The 14,918-nt window shown below is 42.8% G+C and overlaps 1 protein-coding gene across 4 annotated transcripts in view; it reads right to left on the reverse strand.

Annotated features, from left to right (window-relative positions):
- LOC146870265 (ras-related protein Rap-1A) overlaps positions 1-8,850 on the reverse strand; it is an 807,328-nt gene extending 798,478 nt beyond the window's left edge. For 3 of the 4 annotated variants that reach the window (XM_085632843.1, XM_085632830.1, XM_085632817.1), the window contains exon 1: positions 8,568-8,848. The gene's annotated coding sequence lies outside the window, so the exon portion shown is untranslated. Of the gene's footprint in view, positions 1-8,567 lie in introns of all 4 variants that reach the window. The other variant, XM_085632803.1, reaches the window with a different exon arrangement.
- Positions 8,851-14,918: the final 6,068 nt, after the last annotated feature.

The following is a 14,918-nucleotide window of genomic DNA, read 5'->3' on the forward strand; positions in this document are numbered from 1 at the left end:
GCAGTTTATCTCCCATGCTTTTTTGTCATGAGCAACTAAGCAACATTGGTGAGTTGTACTTTACGCGGTGCTGACACGCAGCTATAGAAACGAGCATTGATAAAGCTAGTAAATGTGGCATTTGCTAGCCTGTGATGTTTTATTGATTTTTGGCAAATATATGCTATAGTCCTTAAAAGTGTAAATGTAATAAAAAGTACTAATGCTGCTGTGTAAAGGAGAGGGCTGCCAATAAAAGACCACGGATTTGTTGTCTGTAATGCTTCATCTCGGTCTGTGGAGGGAGCTGTCATTGTAGTCCTTTTTCTATGTCTATGACAGCTGTCAAATAGTCCTACTTTGATGTCGATGGTTACTGCAAACCGTAGTCCTACTTCTATGTCTATGACCTGTCCCCGTTTTTTAGGTCGAGGACCGAAAGGCAGAACCGGAAGTCGGAGATTTAATGACTTGGAGAAGAGGGGCTTGATCCAGCCCCTCTTCTCCCCTGTTCTCCATTGGCTGGCCTCGTAAATGCTGGCCAGCCACTGGAGAAGAGGTCAGTCACTCCGATCAGGCCCAGTCCTTTTCGGATCGGGGGCGTGGTTTTTGCGAAAAGTCTCAGGGAGGAGACAACAGCAAAACACGCCCCCGAATCCGAAAACGACGCTGCCTTTCTCCAAGGCATTTCTGCTCTGCTCGGAGAAAGGCGGTGGTGTGTGCTTGCTCTTGTTTCTGCTCTCCTCGCTGCTCCCCCTTACATACCCCCACTTTCCATTGTCCCTTTCCTTCTCCCACGAGGGCTCCACTTCGTTTTCGCAGGGGAAGCCCAGCTTACAGCAGCTGTAAATCCGCTTGATGTACTGGAAGAGATGCTGGTGGGGAAAGACGGGCCTGGGGGGTCCCGAGGCAGCAGTGCGCACCCGAAGCCTAAAGGGGGCGCTGTCCTCCAGCGCGGCCAACTTGTGGTGCCCGCTGCTCCAGGGCTGGCTCATGTGCAGGCACTGAAGCCGGGGGTCCGCCCTGCCGAGGTCATTGTAGTCCACGCCGAAACCCACATCCTCGGACCTTCCCGCGGCACAGTGCCGGGCGGACACCCTGTGCCTGGGATAGAGTGGCAGGGTCCGGCCCTCCTGGAGGAGAGAGAGCAGACAGCAAAGGGCGAGAGCGTCCCACATGGCGCGGCACAGAGGGGTGAAATGGCCGCGGCGCGCCGGGCCGTCCCTTAAATAGGCCTCCCCGGGCCCTGCACAGACTCTCTGGCTGCTCGGACGACATTCACTGGAGGAATCCTTTCTGCGGCTGATGGTCTGAACTCCCCGAAAAATGCGCTGCCCATGCTGCGATAATCACTTATATTTACACACCCATCGCCTATGTAAATGGCCGGCAGCGCCTCTGAGGGGTGAAAGAAATAGAACTTAAGAGGAGCAGCGGTGAATAAGAGGAGCAGCGGTGAAAGCACTGCTTAGGCCAGTCTATTCTTGGGAACTGTGCTGAATGTAAACAGTCTATAAAAAGCAAACTTTTTTTTTTTGTTTTAAAGTAAAGAAGGGCGTGATGTCCGTTAGATGTCTCCTGGATTTAATGCGGTTGATGCCAGCCAGCATTACAGTGGTCGGTGCACACAGCGCCTGCAAGGCTGCCCCAGTTCATACACACTGGTCACCAATTGTGTAGCAAGGATGCCATGGAAACCTGGTGCAAGCAAGGAGAATGTCCCCCTTGACTGCACTTGGGCGATTAAAATACAGCAGCGTTCAGTGAGCCCTCAGGACTCTGGGCCCCTGTGCTACTGCACCTGCTGCACCACTGGTAACTACTCCCCTGTATTTCACCCAACTGGCACTGCTCCGATTTGACATTTGGTGTCCATGTGGACTCAAAGACGAGGTCTTTTCCAGCCTGTTCAAAGCTGCCCCGCGTTTTAATGCCTTCGATGGCCTTTCCAGCAACGTTTAAGTCGCAGGGGCTACAGAGACTCCTATCTCGTCAACGCTTTTTAGACCATCCTCGGAGACTAACAGGGGGCAAAAGTCCGGGCACTGCAAAAAGTTAAGTTAGAGAGCGCGTGTGCGACAGAAGATGCAAAGTTCGGAATAGAAGGGGCACTGCTCGGGTCAGGTGTTTGTAAATCACTAGTGAGTACTGGGTGGGGAGGGGGCACTCCCGAGGGGAGATTAGAGTGAGCACAGCAGGGTAATCTGCGCCCACTGGCTAATGAGCCCCTCGTTGTCTTTTATGTGTGTGCAGAGCCCCTGGAACAAACGCATCGCATTGCTGAGCTAACAGCCCCCATGCACGTTTAGCATGCAGCGGGAGGGGGACGGGGGAGGGTCAGAAAGGAGACTCCCTGGCTGGGCCTGTGGGGTACACGCGGTTTAACCCCCCATACCCAATGACAATACAATTACGCTTATCTTCAGGGTTAGGAAAAAACGTGCAGTGAATTCCAACTCAACCCAGAAAGACAATGACAATTACTTTTAACAAGCATTTACAATGCAATGGTCTCGGCATTGGTAAAGTTAGAGCTATTGGCATTGCTCATGACATTATTTTTGTTTATGTTTTTGTTTTTAAAACATTTCAAGAAACGGCATTGTCATGAGCAATGCCAATAGTGTTGTAGTCCTTCTTTGGTTACTGTAGTTTATGCCAAGTTTGGTTACACAATGCAAGCAACCTAGCTTTTCCCTGTGACGTGACAATGGAATCCCCATTTGGTATTTAACTGACGTCACGCAATTACTGGCATTCCTTCGCCAGCTGTCGGTGTATCGGCACACGCCTTCCTACTGCCGTTGTGGGCCTTGATATTGGTAAATTAATTAAATACAATTTATTTACTAATCTGTTGTTTCATTTTACATATATGTAATATACTACAATTTGGCGATGAGTGATTTTCGGAAAAAGGAATGCGGGCCCACATCGGACTTCAAAGAATTCTACATGCGGTGAATTTCAACGCGGAATACTAAATTCTACAAGGCAAGTTACTACTTTCATGTTACTATTTCTCACTTGCCAGTTTTCTAACCTAAGAATGCATTTTGCATTCAATGTTCTTTATCGTAGTGTTCGTGAGAAGCTTGAGACTGTTGGAGTTTGACAGTTGAAGTCTGACGACGTAACGAAGCTCTCAGCTGTAACTGTCAACGGCTGATTCTGGTGTTTGTCAACGGTATTTCGTGACGCGCATCACGTGATTTGACGCAACGTGCGCGATGCCATTTTAGATTTAGCAGAATTCATGTAAGTTAACTGTATTTCGGTTGTTACGACCAGCAGATTACACGCGAGTGGATTTTCATACATATTCAAGGTATTGGAAATATTTTTTCTTGACAAAAACAATTTGTGCTTTTAATTATACATTCGTTTTTGGAATTCTGAAGAAATTAATTAAAACTTTTTCAAAAGTAAGCAACTGTATTTTGAAAAACAGTTCGTCTTTGACGAATACTAATTTATTTTAAGCAGCAAATTAATTATATTTCATCAGCCTACTTCAAGAATTGCATTAAAAATAAAAATTGAGGAAGACTTGTGTGAAAGTGACAGCATGTCTCAAAATTCTACCATAAATGCACCTGTTGCATTTTTGGCTGAACCAGGCAAACCATCTATGAAATGGAAGAACTGGCTACGTGCATTCGAAAACTATTTAGTTGCAATAGATGGAAAAAAATACGAGCCTGAAAGAAAAAAAGCTATTATGTTTGGGTTACTTGGTACTGCTGGTCAAGAAATATTTGATAGCTTGCCTGAATACGAAGTACAATCTGGACAATTCATACCTTTAGATGAATTTCAGGAAGCAGTAAAGAGGTTAGAAAAGCAATTTGGTGAGGAACCAAACATTATGGTAGGCAGGCACCGTTTTGCGATGCGCAAGCAACAAGAAACTGAGACTGTGGAGGAATACATTGCCAGTCTGAGAGTGTTAGCCACCAAATGTGAATTTACTGAAATGGTAGATGTATATATTCGTGATCAATTTGTTTTCCATTGTTTTGAGAAAAAGATTCAAGAACGACTTTTAGCGTGTAGAAATCCTTCTCTACAGGAAGTAATAGATATTGCTAAAGGTATAGAACGTTCTTTAGAAAGTACAAAGGAACTGTCAGCAGATAAGAATACTAATGCAAACGTTTTTTCGATTCAGGATAAAAAGAAAAATTTTGTGAAAAATATACAGAAAAGCAAACAAAGTAATGTGGTAGATACTAAAACATTTGTTTGTTTCAGATGCGGTTCTAAAAACCACATTGCAGATTTTCCAGGATGCCCTGCGATGGGTAAGAAATGTACAAATTGTGGTAAAATTGGGCATTTTGCAGGAGTCTGCAGAAATTTTAGATCTAATTCAACGCAAAAAGTAAGAGTAAGTTATGTTGATGAGTTTAATGAAGAAATGTGTGCTAACATTGTTTTAACCATTGAAGCAAATGATGGCACAATAAAAGGGCCATTAGGTGTTGCGCATATTGGCGAAGTTGAGATAAACATAATGGCAGACTCAGGTTCTCCAATCACCATTATTTCAGATACTAAATATGAAAACAACTGGTCACATGTAGGATTATTAGTTTCGGATGTAAATCCAAAAGCTTATGGTGATTATGACATTAACATGTTAGGTTATTTTCAAGATAATTTAAATGTTAAAGGAAGGTCAATTTTGACAAAAATTTATGTTGCAGAACGTGGCAAAAATATTGTTGGGTGGCAAGACCTAGCAAGGTTAGGTATTATGTTGAAACCTGGTGCAGATGATCCAATTGTTCTTAGTGATGTTTTGGTTGCTTCTGTCCAGTATTCTTGTGTCCCTTCTTCATCTCACAACAGTTTAGATGCTGTTCTGTGCAAATATAAATCGGTGTTTGAAGACCGCATCGGATGTGTTAAAGGTTTCGAGCATTCTATCAAGTTAAAGAAGAATGCGATACCTATCAAACACAAGGTAAGAGCTGTTCCCTTATCCATTAGAAAGGATTTACAAAAATTACTTGATAGGTTAGTCAAAGAGGAAGTGATAGAACCAACAGATTCCTCTGAGTGGATTTCCGCTGTTGTAATTATTAAGAAAAAGAATGGCGATTTACGCTTATGTGCCGACTTGAGGTCACTTAACAAAAATATTTTGGTAGATTGCCATCCTTTACCAAAAATTCAGGAAATATTGGCATCCACATCTGGATCCACATATTTTTCATTAATTGATCTCAAATCGGCCTATCATCAAGTGAAGCTTGCTGATGACTCTAAAGATTATACTACATTTGTTACCCCTTTAGGAGCATTCAGATTTATTAGACTTCCTTTTGGTTTAGCGTCATCTGCAAGTGTTTTCCAGAAACTTATGGAAAATATTCTCAAAGATGTTAAAGGAGTTGAAAAGTTCCAAGATGATGTTTTGATTCATGCCGCTACTGCGGAAGAGCACAACAGCATTCTCGACATAGTTCTGCACAAGTTTGAAGAGAGAGGTATGACTGTCTCTAAAGAAAAGTGTAAATTTTTCCAAAAAGAAATTGAATATTTGGGCCATTTTATCAGCGGTAAGGGTATTAGACCAAAATTGGATCTTGTGAAAGCCATTTCTGAGGCACCTAGACCGGAAGATAAAGATGCTTTAAGGTCCTTCTTGGGCCTCAGTGAATATTATTCACGGTTCATAGAAAGCTATGCAGAGAAAGTAGAACCTTTACGTAGCCTTCTTCGTAAAGGAGAAAAATTTGTTTGGTCAAGCAACCAAGATTCAGCGTTTTCGGCAATCAAACATGCTATTATAAATGCACCAACTCTACATCCTTATGATTCGGAAGGTAAAAATATAATAACCGTTGATGCTAGCTCAGTAGGCATTGGTGCAATTTTTACTCAAAGAATTAGGAATGCTGTTCACACTGTAGCTTTCATTTCTAGGCGTTTGCTTGATTCCGAGCTTCATTACAGCACTATTGAAAGAGAAACTCTAGCCTGTGTTTGGGCAGTAGAAAAACTGAAAATGTATCTTTGGGGCAAAGAGTTTGAATTGGTCACTGACCACAAACCTTTAACTTATATGTTTGATGGTTATGGCAGGGGTAATGGTAAGGCCTCTGCCAGACTAGTTAGACTTATTGCAAGATTACAAGAATACAACTTTACCATTAAACATATTCCAGGCAAGGAAAATATCCGTGCAGATTTTTTATCCAGGTTACCTTTAGATTCTTCAGAACCACAAATGGAAGAAGACACTGAATGTGTAGTCGCTTCCGTAGATAGTCTTTTGAACTCTGAACAGTCTTGCACTGAGACGGAATGGTTAGAGCTCAGCAGCAGAGATTATATTTTGAACAAAGTAATGGAATTTGTTAAAGGCAACTGGCCACCTATGAGAAATTTAACTTCAGAATTTAAAACTTATTGTCAAGTGGAAAATGAATTAAGTATTGTAAATAATTTACTTTTCCGTGGTGATCTTTTGATTCCTCCAACAAAATTGAGGAAAAGGTTAATTGATATAGCACATAGGAGTCATCCTGGCTCAACACTAACTAAGAAAATGTTGAAAATGCATTATTGGTGGCCAGGAATGGATGCAGATGTGGATCTATTGATTGACACGTGTAGTTTGCTTGAAATCTGATAAGCACTGGAAGACAAGAGTAAATGAAATGCAATTGGTGTCCATTCCCAACACATCTTGGATCAAAATAGCAATTGATTTTGCAGGTCCTTTTAATCTTTTAGAACCTGACTGCAGATTCATGATAGTAGTTACTGACTACTACAGCAAGTGGATTTATGTTGAATTTGTTACAGTGATAGACACAAATGCGGTAATCGCATTTCTTGAAAAATGTTTTGCTGTTGAAGGACTACCTGGTATTTTGGTGTCTGACAATGGCAAGCAATTCATCTCAGAAAAGATGTTGTCATTTTTGCAGCACTATAATATTGAACAGGAAAAGACTCCTTTTTATTCACCAAAATCCAATGGACAAGTTGAAAGAGTTAATAGATTCTTGAAAGAAGGCATTCAACTTGCTATTGCATCCAAATTTCCAGTGAAAGAATTCATTCAAGAGAAGGTGAATGCGTACAACAACACAACTAATTCGGTTACTGGTTATTCCCCGTTTTTTCTAATGAGAGGCAGAAAAGGTAAAACATTGCTGACACCTATGTTTATTGATCTTAGGAAAAATGCTACAAGCTTTAAAGAAGTCAATGATGGACTTATAAAAGTCAAAGAAAGAATCCAAGATCATCAAATCAAATCTAAAGCTTACCATGATAAAATACATAGAGCTATCAACAAAAGCTTTGCAAAAGGAGATTGGGTTATTCTTCAAAAACCATCCAAGGTACAAAAAGGAGAATCCAAGTTCACAGCTCCATCTGAAGTTGTTGAAGTTACTCATAGTTCTGTTCTATTGGACAAATTTGGATGGAGAAGCAAAAGTGATGTGGTTAAACTCAAACCTGGTCAAAGAGAACTCATTGAAGAGTCTATCAAAAATAACGTAGAATCAGAGAACGATTTTCTATGGTTACCTTCTGAGTCATGTATAGATAATCGTAATGTTACTACAAATGCAACATGTGTTAATAATTCATCTGATGCAAACGAGTTGGATAGCAGTGGTCCTTCCTTACCTGTTCACCATTCAGCTGAGAAACAGCTTAAATCTGGGTGCGGAATAGGTAGGCAAGATCTACAGAATACTGATGAGGTTACTGCAGAAGCTAATGTGCCATCAGATGTTGCAAGTTCTAGTCAAAATGTATTTGAAGGTACATGTACCACCTCCGGTAGAATGTCATGCATTCCCAACAAGTATAAGGACTATGTTTTATATTAACTTATTCATTGTTCTTTTTTATTGGCAAAGGAAGATGTTGTAGTCCTTCTTTGGTTACTGTAGTTTATGCCAAGTTTGGTTACACAATGCAAGCAACCTAGCTTTTCCCTGTGACGTGACAATGGAATCCCCATTTGGTATTTAACTGACGTCACGCAATTACTGGCATTCCTTCGCCAGCTGTCGGTGTATCGGCACACGCCTTCCTACTGCCGTTGTGGGCCTTGATATTGGTAAATTAATTAAATACAATTTATTTACTAATCTGTTGTTTCATTTTACATATATGTAATATACTACAAATAGCTCTAACTTTAACAATGCCGAGACCGTTGCATTGTAAATGCTTGTTGTTTTGAGAATCTGGTCACCCTAGGGTTGTGGGCTTAAGTACAAGGATGGAGCGCGCTGAAAAGGGCAGGTTGTGCGCTGGGTTAAAAAAAAAATAGGAAGGAATGTTGAAACAAGCGGTGCGCTATGGGGGAGTGTATTAAAACACTGTTAATAGTGTAATAAGAGTGGAAACTGAAGGCGGCTCCCAAGTATTAAAACATGGTATAAAGAACCGTTTAAATGTCTAAACATTGTGAATACTGGAGCTAAAGCATTGAAAAACAGAATAGTGTATGGAGGAATTGCTAAACCAAAGGGGGTCGTCACAACAGTACACACTAACCCCCGCTCCCTTTTTCCTGCCCAGAAGAGGCAATGTCCGAGGTGCCATACCCAGTCCAGCGAAGGCCCCTCCTGATCCTCCTCCTGCCGCTTCTGGGTGTTTGTTCCCTTCTCAGTAATCCTCTCCAGTGGGTGGTGAGCTGCCCGCCAGACTCAACCAGCGTCGCTCCTTTCCCTCTTGTAGCCTTCACGTTTCGCGATGATCCCAGATTCACTGACAGAGAAAAAGGAAGCACTCTTTACTGCCACCGCATCGTCGCCATGTTCCGCCGACCACTGCCTTTCCTTTCCGCCTGGGCCTCACACTGCCGCCGCCCCGCCTTACAGAGCAAAACTCACAGGAACGAACATTGAACACAGCGCATGTACTGCTCAGCAGGGGCGGAGCCGAGTTGACAGAAGTCCACCATCTTACAGCCAGGCAGGGCGGTATGCTTTTATCAGTGGCATTCCTAGGACATAAAGTTTTGCCTGGCTTCCAAGACGAACGCTAGCATTTGCTCAAGCAAAACTTAAGTTATTGAAGTCTGCATTATATTTGAAATCGGACATTTAGCCTGACCTAAACATGGATGCCGCTTAGGAAGGGCCTCGCCTTTTTTTACGGAGGCTTGTGTCTTAAATAAGGGTGATGTGATACATGAGAGAACAGTTTACCATTTTTCCATTCTGCCTCTCTTAATTTTTATAACGTTCGAAACTCCGCTTTTCACCGAGTTCCCAGATTCCGCAGTTCCTCGAAAGGAAAATACAATCCTGCTATAACAGAAAGGCAAATGTAAACGCGAATATGCGGCCATTTTGAAAGAAGTTCTAGGTTTTAAACAATGTGGCACTTAAAAAGATTGTCCTAAAAAAACTCAGAAATGGTAAGAAAAAAAGGGATGATTTCATCTCGTATAGCAACACACATTTGGCCTTTATTAGTTGCTATCTTTCACACAGTCATGGTTTAACGCATTTAAAATAACATAGCATGAGAAAACCCTAAAGTAAACGGCATTTTATAGAACTACAAAACACAAATCGCAATTAGGGTGATGAGTTAATTCATTTCACAATCGTTACGCCATTCACCCCAAATGTTTTCCATAGCAACATGGCAGAATGTTTCGTACTATAAAACAACCTTAAATAGTTGAGTTCTTCACGAAGTTCTATTCGCAAGGGCAATCCCGTCTGCTGCTGCCAGTGCCCCGCGGGCGCGATTGGAGTTAAAGACTTCCAGTAGCGGTTTGCAGTCCTGTACAAGAATAGTGGCCACCTTGCAGTGGGGTCGTTTCAATTTCCCGATAAGAATAGCGGCCACCTTGAAATGGGGTCATTTTAATTTCCGATAGCAGAAGCTTCTTTAGAAGACCACGTCCCCAAAATGTATTAAAATTGCATTCATATAGCGCGTACTACAGTCACAAACAGTTCACAACAAACATGCCAATATGAGGATAATAAAAAAATTTGCAAACATTTGTGACAAGAATTTTCAATTCTATTAAGAACAAGGAGGCGAGGATTATGCTATCACATTTCTTTAATAGAAATGCTCAGCAGCCAATCACAATACAGAAAAAATAAGAAAAAACTAAATTTCCCATGCATACATTGGGCAACCATCGAGTATGTACATTATATAAGGCACCATAGAGAACGTGACATCCTCTTTCTTTGTCCATAGTAAAAACAGTTCAATTGAAGGAAAAACACAGTCTCAACAAAAAAACATGGATTAACGAGCAACATCACGAAACCACAGTCCACTGGAAAGGCAGAAGCGATGCTTGCAGCAGCCGAAGAGCCTCCAGGACGAGCAACAGCTAACAGCCAAAAGGTAGAAGGAAGAACGTACAGCAAGCACGTCATTTCGGATCTGAACCCGAAAAGTAAAACAGAGCCGTAATATACCATACCCACAATGGATCAAACATCAGAACCAAACAAGGGGGGGGTAAAAAATGCCAAGAAGTAACAGAAACAATGCATAATACAAGTGCATACAAAGCAAAATCAAACGGTAGACATGTAAGCAGATAACCTGGGTGGGATAATCCTCGCCTCATTGTCCTTAATAGAATTGAAAATTCTTGTCACGAATGTTTGCAAATTTTTAATTCTATGGCAGGACAGGAGGCTCCGATTATGCTTGTTCAAAGCTGATCCACCACTACAGAAGCAATATGATCAATGGGCTTGTAATAAAAGGATTTAAATACCGAATCAGAAGACCAATCTGCAGCCTTCATAATGTCCAACAAAGTGACACCCATTGAGAAAGCTTTGGAAGCCATAGCCCCTCGTGCAGAATGTGCACCAAAAACTGAAACATCAATGCCGGCCTCTGACATGAGCCATCTGACCCAGCGGGCCAATGTAGCTGGGGTGACTGGGCGAAATGGCTTCCGCAAAGCAATTAACAACTGACCCTGCACATCTGAACGTAAAGGAGCAGTACTTACCTCGTAAACTTTGACACACTGCACAACGCAAAGGTTGGGATAAGAGGGAAAAGAAGGATAGGTAATCGAAGTGGTATTCGTTTTGGTGCGTTTTGAAAGAACAAAAGTAACACTGATGGAGCTTAGATTTCACCTATAAAATGTATGCATTATTATATGACAAAAAGCTGCAGACATGAGTTTTATAATGGCACGCAGATTGTGGCTGCAAGCAATATCAAAACATAATGCTTCAGTTTGGAGGTGCTTTCATGTAAAAACATGCTTAATTAGTTGAACAGCCATGCTTATATGTGATTAATCCATATGTAATCTCACTATAGAATGCACATTAATTTAGAAAATGTATTTGTACTTTTAAAATGGCATCATGTATTTTTGCAAGAGTACAAATGTGCTGAATTGTGTTTCACAGTGTAGAAAACCACGTGATTTTAGTTTGCCTTAGTGGACTAAACTGAAACAGTTTGGAATGTGCTACTTTTTCCCTAGCAACTTTCAATGAACTTCCTCCGACCTTCAAAATGTTGCATATTTTTGTAGCCTGTTTAAACGTGGAGAGAAGAACACACTTTTTTTTCATAAATCACAAGACTGAAATTTGAACAGGAACAAGCCTGATTAATGACGTATCCAGTCAGCCCATGGGGGGATGATGTGTCTTGAAGTTTTCTGATTGGACCAGCTATGAGGACTGAGCACGTGAACTTTTCCTTGAAATATGGCTTACAAGTGGGAGGAGTGCCTCCTTTTTGCCTTGCTTTTCGTCTCTCTCCAGGCCCAGTTTCTGTGCTGGACACAGAGAAAGGGAGGGGCTGCATTCTGTGGGGGCTATGGTGCAGCTTGAGACAGAGACACAGACTAGCACAGCGAAGCAGAGGGAAAAAGCTGAAATGATCAGAACAGATTTAGATTTTAGGTGCTAAATTGCATTTATTTCTCTTTATGGGATATTTTTGCCATTATTAATTATTGATTAACCTTGTAAAAGACTTACTCTTTTTTTCTTAGAAACTCTTTAAGAGTTTTGACTGACAATTTGCGCCACATTTCCCTTCCTATATGTGATGCTTATATGCAGACTGTAATATGTTCTGTATTAATGCTATTTTTCCTATTTTTCAATTCTGTAACCTGATTGATATTTGACTAATGAATAAAGAGTCAGAGAACCTTAACTTTTGACTTAAAATAAAACCCTTTAAAAGAACTCACCATTCTCATTATTGCCTCTAATATTGTTTGCATTTAATTTATATATATATATATGTAAAGTCTCCTGTTTGGTGAAACACGGTTATCAAAAGATCCATCATTATTTCACCCTTTACAGCGGTAAACCATAGGTGATGTCGTTTTGAATAGGGAAATTACCAGGTAATTACCGCTGGATCAACACCATCAGGTGTGAAACTGTGACCTGCCAAGTCGAGAGCTCGAATATCAGACACACGTTTACAAGACACAAGACACAATAACATAGTCAGTTTAGCCGATAGTTGCTGACGAGACAACAAAGAATTGGAAGGCCAGGCTTCCAAAAATCTCAAAACAACCGAAACATCTCACAAGGACACGTATTTGGGACAAGGAGGCTTCGCCAGACGGATGCCTTTAAGCAACTTGGAAATCAAAGGGTGCTCACCCGCAGGTTTACCATCAATAGGAACGTGGCCTGCCGAAATGGCGGAACGGAAATTATTAACCGTCCAATAAGCCAAACCGGAGGAAGCAAGAGACGCTAGAAAATTAATGATCAGAGATACATCCGCTGCAGCGGGATCAGTCTCCCGTTGAACACACCAAGCACACCATTGTTTCCAGGAGCCTGAGTAGTGTTTATGAGTGTTGGGTGCCCAAGATCCACTGATAAACTTGGAAGCGTCTCGTGAAAGGCCTGGGACCGCCCAGCGGTCCCCGAAAGTCGCCATGCCAGAAGAAGGAGAGAGCCTGACTGGATCAGGGGATGCGGATTGTCGAGAGGGTCCAGCAAGAGATTCCACTTCTGGGGAAGAAGGAGCGGCACTGCACAACACATTTCCAGGAGAACTGGGAACCAAGCTTGAGCCCTCCACAGAGGAGCAATCAGAATCAGTTCCGACTGATAACGTTTTGTGCAAGCCAGGACTCTGGGAATCATCATGAACGGGGGAAAGGCGTAGCACAGAAGTGACGGCCAGATCTGTAGAAATGCGTCCGTGGCCAGGGCTTCCGGATCCGGCCTCCAGCTGAAGAACAGAGGAAGCTGAGTGTTGATGCGAGAAGCGAACAGGTCGATGTGACACTGGCCCCAAAACCGGAGAAGAGAACGGAATACTCGAGGATGAAGCCTCCAATCGCTGAAATCCCTAAGATGACGCGAATTCCAGTCCGCAATCTGATTGTTGCGACCGGGAAGATATTCGGCAATAATAGTGATCTTCTTTTGTAGATAAAAATTCCAAAAGTCTTTGGTGATCTCCGCTAAGATCCTGGACTTCGTGCCGCCCAACTTGTTGACATAACGAACCGCTGACACATTGTCCATGCGGAGAAGAATGCAACAATTGGAGCGAAGGGGAGTGAAACAACGGATCGCGAAGGACCCTGCCAGGAGTTCCAGGCAATTTATGTGGAGAGTCAATCGTGAGGAGACCACCGACCCCCCGTCGATATTGGACCGCACCGCGCTCCCCAACCCCACATGCTGGCATCGGATTCTATCACCATCTCTGGAGATGATCTGAACAGGGCTCGCCCATTCCAGGCTTCCATGTGGTCCAACCACCATTGCATCGCCCACCTCGCTTCCTCTGAAAGAGGAATTTGATCGGAATAGCGAAGGCCGTTCTGGAGATGACGGATCTTCAAACGTTGAAGCGCCCTGTAATGCAGAGGGCCCGGGAAAATCGCCTGAATCAAAGACGCCAACAGTCCGACGACTTGTGCTATAGATCTCAACAATACAGTCTGTCTGGAGATAACCGAAGTCAACTCCCTCTTGATGTAACAAATCTTCTGATTGGGTAAGAGAAGCTGACAGGCAAGAGAATTGACCTGGAAACCCAGAAAATCTATCACTTGTGATGGGGTGAAAACAGATTTCTGAGGATTCACCAGAAATCCCAGAGATTGTAACAGGTCGATCGACCATTCCAGATGTGACATCAACTTGAGGGGACAATCTGCCATGATAAGAATGTCGTCCAAGTATATAATCAAGCGAACACCCCGAGCATGCAAGCATTCCACGACTGGCCTCAGAAGCTTCGTGAAGCACCAAGGAGCTGACGAGAAGCCGTACGGGAGAACTTTGTATTCGAACCAGTTCCCCTGCCATTGGAACTGTAGAAACCGACGATGGGGGCTGAAGATTGGAATCGACAAATACGCATCTTTGAGATCTAGGCGAACCATCCAATCCCCTTCCCGTAGAAGATCTCGCAACAGATGGATCCCTTTCATTTTGAAATGGCGGTAAACTACCCCTCCGTTGAACTCCTTCAGATTTAGAACCAAACGGGATCCGCCCCCTCGTTTATGAACCAGAAAAACCGTGCTCACAAACTCTCTTGGATGACGGGTAATCCAAAGGATCGCCCCTTTTGCCAGAAGGGAGTCTATTTCTGCTGAAATGAACTCCTGATCTTGAAGGGAGAAAAACAACGGGGTTGGAGGGAGGGTTTGAGGCTGGGGCTGGTAAAACTCTATCTTGTAACCCTGAACTGTTTCCAGCACCCAAGCATCGTTGGAGATTAGAAGCCAATTGTGGAGAAAAAATTGGATCCTGCCCCCCAATACCACCTCGGAAGCTGGAATTAACCTCACCTGAAGTGTTGGAGTCATGGAGACCTCCTTGAGTTCCGCCGAATCGACCTTTCCTATACTGTCCTCTCCCTTTGCGAGAGGGATAGAAATTGGAACGATTGGTGTATCCGGAGTCCTGACCACCTCCTCTGTGGGACTGGAA

The sequence above is a fragment of the Triturus cristatus genome, chromosome 1_1 (assembly GCF_964204655.1).
Source record: "Triturus cristatus chromosome 1_1, aTriCri1.1, whole genome shotgun sequence".
NCBI lineage: Eukaryota > Metazoa > Chordata > Amphibia > Caudata > Salamandridae > Triturus > Triturus cristatus.